The sequence below is a fragment of the Rana temporaria genome, chromosome 1, assembly GCF_905171775.1.
Source record: "Rana temporaria chromosome 1, aRanTem1.1, whole genome shotgun sequence".
NCBI classification, from domain to species: domain Eukaryota; kingdom Metazoa; phylum Chordata; class Amphibia; order Anura; family Ranidae; genus Rana; species Rana temporaria.
In genome coordinates, this window is record NC_053489.1 from 227,798,254 (window position 1) to 227,806,772 (window position 8,519).

Here is an 8,519-nt window from a genome sequence, read left to right on the forward strand (position 1 = left end):
CTGTGAAAGCCACAAAAGGTGGCTCTACAAAGTATTGACTTTAGGGGGGTGAATAGTTATGCACATTGACCTTTTCTGTTACTTTGTCCTATTTGTTGTTTGCTTCACAATAAAAAAAAAAAATACCTCTTCAAAGTTGTGGGCATGTTCTGTAAATTAAATGATGAAAATCCTCAAACAATCCATGTTAATTCCAGGTTGTGAGGCAACAAAACACGAAAAATGCCAAGGGGGGTGAATACTTTTGCAAGGCACTGTTGGTGCTGTTAGAAAACAATGCTTTATTTGTGATTTTTAGGTCTTTGGGCATGCGTTGCCTTTCTTTACTTCTTTTTTTTTTTTTGTTCTTATGTTCAGGAGCTTTTTTGGTCTATAATTTTTTCTCGTGGTTGACCAAAAGAAAACATCATAACTCACCACTTTCTTTGATCCTCCAGCAAGCAGCCCATGAATATCATGACGCTCATTGTTTAGTGTTAGGACCACAGATATTACAGGGTGCCTTGGCGCGGCTCTGTGGCTCACGCATGCGTTTGCAAATGCGTGCGGACTGAACCCCTGTTTTTAACGCATACTGTAGACAGGTTAATTGGTTTTCTGCAAGCTGGTCGGTAAGTAGGCTTGGTTTTTCCCTGGGCATTCCCCAGGTTTTTGTTGTTATCTGCTTTAGCCTTCCAATGCTACTTACTGTTATGGCCAGCTATAGACGGGGGCAGTGGACATGTTTATGCTTCACCTGTGGTGTTTATATTGGTCCAGCAGTGCACCAACACCTTTGCAGCCATTGTGCTATATGCTGGGTGCTTGGTGTGCTCTTGTACCTTTAAAGGAGGGGTGGCTTCCCTTCAGTTCACCTGCCCCTGTCTATCCATTAAAATGCATGTGCCTCCACTGTGGGGACGCTCATTGTTTAGTGTTAGGACCACAGATATTACAGGGTGCCTTGGCGCGGCTCTGTGGCTCACGCATGCGTTTGCAAATGCGTGCGGACCGAATCCCTGTTTTTAACGCATACTGTAGACAGGTTAATTGGTTTTCTGCAAGCTGGTCGGTAAGTAGGCTTGGTTTTTCCCTGGGCATTCCCCAGGTTTTGTTGTCATGAATATCAAATGCCTGACATATTGTACATTACACATTCTATCACTCTGTATCAGGGAGCATGGATAAGCTGTCAACAAGAATTGAAATCTGTGCCACTGCATTGTTCAATAGAAAAAACACCAAAACAAAGTGCACCTAAACCATCTTTCCCTAAAATAATTATTAGGCACACACCGGTTAAAGCTGAATTTCAGGAATTCATACACTTTATAAGAAGTGCAGGCACACCATCAGTTAGGGCCAAGGAGGTGCATGACATCTCTTGAACTCATCTGTTATCTATTATTTATATCTGACAGGTTAATGGCTCTGCTGGAGCATACACTGACACTTGGGACTGTGAGAGATGAGAGAGAGGCACACGGAGCATCTATGCTCACCCCTGCCCTCTTCTGCCCATTCAGAGAAACCTTTGTATTTTGTGAATGAGTTCACATAATACAAAGGCTTCTGTGAGTGGGCAGGAGGATGGGAGGGGCAGGCCAAGTAGCTGCATCAACTCAAATTTTTAAGAAGCTTAGACCTGAAGCATTAGCATCGGGCTCCTAGAAATACAGCAATAGCTATCTTCTATGAATGCAATAAAACTGTCAGCTGTATTGAATACAGATAACCCCAGGAGATATCATGCACCTCCATGGACTTAACCAATAGTGTGCCTTTGCTTTTTACAAAGGAGCTCAATTCCTGGAATTCAGCTTTAACCACTTCTGGACAGCTCCACGCAGATATACTGAAGCAGGGCAGTCCTCCTGCGCGAAATCACGTACCTGTACATGATTTTGTGTATGGGGTCTGGGGAGCCTGCGTGCCGCCAGTGTATGGAGACAGTGGGAGCCAATCAGCAGGTCCGTCAGACGTGACTATCCCTGGGAGCTGCCAACCGTTCTGAGGAGAGGCAGAACGGCAGTCTGCCTATGTAAACAAGGCAGACCATTTTTCTGCCAGAGGGGAAAAATTAGGATCTTGTGTTTCTGCTAAGTAAAAACACAGATCTCTGTTTTCCCCTAGTCAAAGCACAACCCCCACAGTTAGAAAGAACCCCCTAGGGACACATTTAACCATTTGATTGCCCCTGATGTTAACCCCTTCCCTGCCAGTGTAATTTGTACAATGACAGTGCATTTTTTTAGCACTGTCTTGGTGTCACTGGTCCCCAAAAAGTGTCACTTAGATGTCTGATTTGTCCGCCACAATGTCGCAGTCTCGCTAAAAATTGCTGACCGCGGCCATTACTAGTAAAAAAAATAAAAATTCCATAAAAATATCCCATAGTTTGTAGACGCTTTAGCTATTACGTAAACCAATCAATATACACTTATTGGGATTTTTTTACCAAAAATATGTAGCAGAATACATACTGGTCTAAATTGATGAATCAATTTGATTTAAAGCATAAAGTAAAAAATATTGTTTTTTTTTTCGAAATTTACCATGTTTTTTTGTTTATAGCGCAAAAAATAAAAACCACAAAGGTGCAAAAGAAAGCTCTATTTGTAGGAAAAAAAGGACATACATTTTATTTGGGTACAGCGTGACACGGTGCGCTAGCAGGACGGTAAAAAAAGTCCTGCTAGCCGCATCTTTGGAGCGGTGTGTATACCGCTCCTCCACCGCTCCCGCCCATTGAAATCAATGGGACGATGCGGTTATACCGCCGGCAATGCGCCTCTGGCACTTAGGCACTTTTCAGCGGTTTTTAACGCCTTCTCGGTAAACCCCCCCCCCCCCCGGTAGTGGACGAATAGTGCCTCAAAATTGGCGGTAAAGTGGCGCTAAAAATAGCCTCGCTTTACTGCCAACGCACCTCCTGCCCGAGTGTGAATGGGGCCTAAAAGCAATGCAGTGTCGTATCGTAGAAAATGGCCTGGTCAGGAAGTGGGGTAGAACCTCCTGGAGCTGCAGTGGTAACACTATTGTAGGTGATTAAAATTGTCCTGTCCACTGGACAATTGTCAGACAGATTTACTTGTCCCTATTTGTGATCAGTCTCATCTGTCTAGCCAAAACAGGCCTTGTTTACACTTGTAGTTGGGTGAAAGTAAAAAACATGTGGATGAGCCATTTTCTTACTGCCCCTCAACTTTTCCCCCATAATTTGCAGTGGATAGGATGTACACATGCCATAGGTATGATGATTTGCATCTCAATATGACAAAAAAAGGATACCTCCTGTTGTGTTTGGCAGCAAGTACTGCCTGTTGAATGTGACCTCTTTTACTGAATGTGGCCTCGCCATAGTTGCCATATAACAACTCCCCACCACCTGTCACACACCCTCTGAGAAATGATCCACCACACATTATTTTTCAGACAACATCACTAGTGTAAAGGTGCCATTACTGGACTGTGCCTTTGTACGAGGTGGTATCAAAACGTTTTGAGACTAGTTTTGGAACACGCCAACAGATGGCAGCACTAGTCTGCACACAGTGTCACAGGGAGCACCGACAGTCATCAGTCAGTGTACCAAAGACAAAATACATCGTCATATATACATTGGGAACTGTGAAACTGGTGCTATTCTGACCACGTGCATTACCACGTCTGCTACCGTGTTTCCCCGAAAATAAGCCCGGGTCTTATATTAATTATGCCAACAAAAGACACAGTAGGGCTTATTTTCGTGGTAGGTCTTACCATGTAATGTGCGGTCTTCTCTCCCCCTCTCCCTCCCTGCCTGTCAGGAATCCCCAGTGTGAACTGAGTTAAAATGCTTGTACAATCCTATAATCCACTCCATTACAGTAGTATATAATGTACAATGTGTGCGTTTCTGTAATATAATTGTGCCAAATACATTTGTTATAGCGCCGCTCTGCACTTCTGTTACCCGCCGGAGCTTTCTTCCCCGCAATTATATTACAGAAACACACACATTGTACATTATAAACTACTGTAATATAGTGGATTATAGGATTTTAAAAGCATTTTTAACTAGGGCTTATTTTCGGGGTAGGGCTTATATTGCAGCCCTCCTGGAAAATAACGCTAGGTCTTATTTTCAGGGTAGGTCTTATTTTTGGGGAAACGGGGTATTTCACCATGGACAGCAAGTCAGAACAAAGAGTAAATGTGAAATTCTGGGTGAAACGGGACAAAACTGCCACAGAGATGTTGGACATGATTTGGCAAGTTTACAGCAATGCTGCAATGAGTGAATCGAGGTGTTTTGAGTAGCATGAGCAATTGTTCTCCAATGATCATCATGCACAAGTTGCCGAATAGTTTTGACATTTTCTGGGGTTGAGCTCGTTGAAGGTCTTCCTCATCTCTCGTCGTCGTCCAGTGTTCTGCTCTTGAAGTGCATGTGCCACTCAAAACACCTTCGAACAACTCATTGCAGCATCGCCGTTATTGTTATCATTGACATCATTGCTGTCCATGATGATAGTAGCAGGTGTGGTAATGCACATGGTCAGAATAGCACCAGTTGCACAGCTCCTGATGTACACAGGGTGATGTCTTTTGGCACATTGACTTATGAAGGTCGGTGCTCCCTAGACTGAGCTGGCAGCCTTGTGCTGCCATCTGTTCTCTGTTGGCATGTTACAAAACAAGTCTCACAACTTTTTGATACCACCTTGTATACCACCTTTGATACCACCTTTGATACCACCTTGAACATCAGTGGTATCAAGCACGGGAAGCAATATGCAACAGCAGTGTATCCACCTTGTCCAATGATTGACTGTGATCCCCTGCTATTTTCATAAAGCATACAGCTCTTTGGCAAGAAAACTGTGCGGTGAGGTATGATGCCATACATACCAAAAAAAAATTTTTAGGTTTACTTTAACCTGCAGTTACCGTATTTATCGGCGTATACCGCACACTTTTTTGCCCTGAAAATCAGGGCAAAATCGTGGGTGCGCGATATACGCCGATACCCGCTTTCCCGCGCCGAGTTTGAATACTGCACCGGCATATACCGAGCGCAGTACACTCGTGTATAGTCGGGCAGTCTCGGCTCCTCTCGCGCTGACGTCCTGGACGTACAGGACGTGAGCGCGAGTGTAGCCGAGACTGCCCGACTATACACGAGTGTACTGCGCTCGGTATATGCCGGCGCAGTATTCAAACTCGGTGCGGGAAAGCGGGAAACGAGCGGGGAGGACGCCGCAGAAGGACGCCGGACCCGACGAAGAGGACACCCGAAGCCGCAGACGGACGCCGGACCCACCGATGGACGCCGCGCAAGACACCAAACTGTAAGTACAAAAATCTTTTTTCCACAGGAATTTCGGGGGCAACTTTAGGGGTGCGCGCTATACGCGGGAGCTCGCTATACCCCAATAAATACGGTATTTACAGAACCCACGTGTACATGCCTAAAATGTTAAGAGATTAAAATTGCATTCTGAGAGCTAGAATGAATTTTACTCATGTATTTGCAAATATGTTCTCAAATACGCACAAATACGTGCAAAATAAACATAAGGGATTTCAGCCAGGACTACTGATGTTCAAACATCAGTACCTTGTGCAAGTACCCTAGTGTTTCTTAGGCAGACCATAGATTATGCAAATTTGTTTCCTTCAACCACAGGTGGAAGGAAAGAAAATTGCTTGATTCCCCCTTCAACACAGTCAGTATTGATGGGGGAATCCCTCCCGCAGTGCTATTGTTTTCTGACAGTTGGGAGTGCGGGGAGACTTCCTCACTGGCAGAACACAATGATTAGTGTTGCTGGCTATAAAACCAGGCTGATGGTACATAAGTTGATGGACAGATTGAAAGATTTACCACCAAGGTGCCCATACATGGGTCAAAATTTGGGTGGTCCCTGCTGAACCAGCCTACTTTCAATCCATGTATGGCCAACTTTAGCCATACAGCAGCTTAAAGAGGAACTGCAGTCTGCTCACATAATTTGTAATAAAAACATCTTTGCCAATCTGAAGCTTCCCTCCAAAAACTTTGCATATTATTTTATATATACTGTGATTCTGTACTTGCCAGATATGCTTCAGAAATCTCCCTTCACTAAGTCTGGCTGCAGCCATTTTAACTGTGGGCAGCTGATGCTGCTGCCTGTTTATTTCCTGTATTTACACAGACACACAGAGGCACACCTCCAGCTCTGGAGTTTTTTTGGCCCTCTTATAACTCACCCCCCTCCCTTTCTGACAAACTTTCACAAAAGTGAGAGAGAGAGCTGTGCATGATGTCATAAGCCTAGGCTTTTTACCAGACAAGAAACAGGAAGTGGTTGGATAAGGTATTTACTGGCAGAAAAAAAAAATCCTATCCAAAGTTAAAACAACAAGGGCAGAAGATTTAATAGATGTAAAGTTGAAAAAAATGACTGAAGGTCCGCATTAAATACTTGTGTAGCGCCCCCTTACTTTCAGTATGGGCACTACGCTAAAGTTAGTGGGTAATGAGAGAGCTATTTTGCTCCCATTCACAATTTGCTAAAATTGGGACTTCTGTCACTCCAGAAAGTCCACTGGTCAGTCTGTGCTCCAGGGATGCAATACCATCCCTTGCCAGCAGTTGGCACCAGAGGGGTTCTGGCAGAGCAACTTTCCCCAGCAGCCAATTAGAGGAGCTTTCCCCTCGCGGGGCATGCTGGGGGAGGGTATATCTGTGACAGGTGTCATGTGCTAGGCAAGTTTTGCAAGGTCCCGGTTCCAGGTGCGGCATCCACCTTCAGGGTGCGCGCATCCATGGACCCTGCCAGCGCGGCCCACCAGGCCAGAATTGCAGTCTACACAAACCCTCATCCGGGGGTAAAAGGGGACTCCAGTGACTTACTGGGTCCCCAGTTCTATTGAAAGGATCCCAGGCTGGGTGCCGTTCGATTGGGGGGTCGGCTTAAGGGGAACCCGGAGGCAGGTTGTCCAAGAGGGCTTGAACGAACCAATCGGGGATCTGGTGACCGGAACGTGACAGGTGACAGGTACGTTTTGCTGTCATCTGGTGACCTATGCTAAAACCTACTGGGAGGATTCGCTCCATTCATCCATCTAACTCACCTAAAGTAATTGGCCTGTGGCAGAGGCCCTAGAGCCAGGTCTGTGAGGAGATCTGTTCCTTCCAGCAAATCCTAAGTGACACTTCAGCTGCCAGGCTTGTGAGAGGGGTCTGTCCGGGGGCACTTTACCCACTCCAGCTAGAGTGGCGACGAATAATAATTTGGTACTCTATTGAGCAAGGACTGCTCAATTATTATCCGGGCCTGATCGGTTCTCCCTTTTCTCCATCAACCTGCTCTTCCCATTTGATGTTGATGTTGGCCTGGAATAAAGCATTGGAAAACCTTTATTCACTGTCTGGACCTTCGCTCACTGCTTTGTTCTCCAACTGCACCCATACGCCACATTAAGGTAACTCAATATGCCGATCCCAATAACAAATCAGCGGCTCCTGCGGGGGTAGCGCTACACTTGATATACAGGAAATAATGCATGTATAATTATATCTCCCTGACATTTATAGTTCATTTACGTTGTTGCATTTATTAATTTCCAGTCTAAAGGTTGCTGTAAACGTGTTAGATGAATCTCTTCCGATTCTGCAAAAATAATCACAGTTGGGCCAAATGTGGAACATCTGAGGCTAACCACAGAGCTTAGCAGACACCAAGAGATCACAAGGGACAATGTTTATTGACAGGACTGACTTTTGTCAAGACTTTTTTTTGTTTTCCCATAATAATACTTTGCCGGTGAGCACAAAGACAAGTACATTATTAGCAATTGTATGCATACCTACGGTATGTGCTTTTCAGTCAGCTCAGTAATCTTACACTTGTAGAGGAAGACTTCTATGAGTAGGAAAGGTAACCCCCTTATGTACCGTATATACTCGAGTATAAGCTGACCCGAATATAAGCCGAGGCACCTAGTTTTACCACAAAAAACTGGGAAAACTTAATGACTCGAGTATAAGCCTAGGGTGAGAATGCAGCATACTGTAAGCGGAAAAGAGGGTCAACAATGCCCATCTGCAGCCTCACTGTGCCCATATACATGCCTCACTGCTCCCACACTGTGCCCATATGCCTCATTCCTCCCACATACATGCCTCACTGTGCCCCCCATCAGCATAGACCCCGCCAGTGCAGAACCCCCTCCATCAGCATAGATACCCCCAGTGCAGACCCCTCTCCATCAGCATAAACCCCCCTCCATCAGCATAGACACCTTCCCAGTGCAGACCCCCCTCTCCACTTGTGCTAGTAGCCCCCCCCCCTCCCATCCCATAGTTCCCCCAGCATATGTCCATCTAAGAAAAAATACACAATTTAGACCTCAGAACAGCCCGGCATAGGCATAGTGGTGTGTCCCTCCTTGGACTCCCTCCTCCTGTCCTGTGTACATGTAAACAGAGAGGAGGGAGGACTCGAGGAGGCGGCTTCAGTCCGCAACGCTGTCATAGATCAGTGCAGGGGTGTGCGGACCGCACCCCC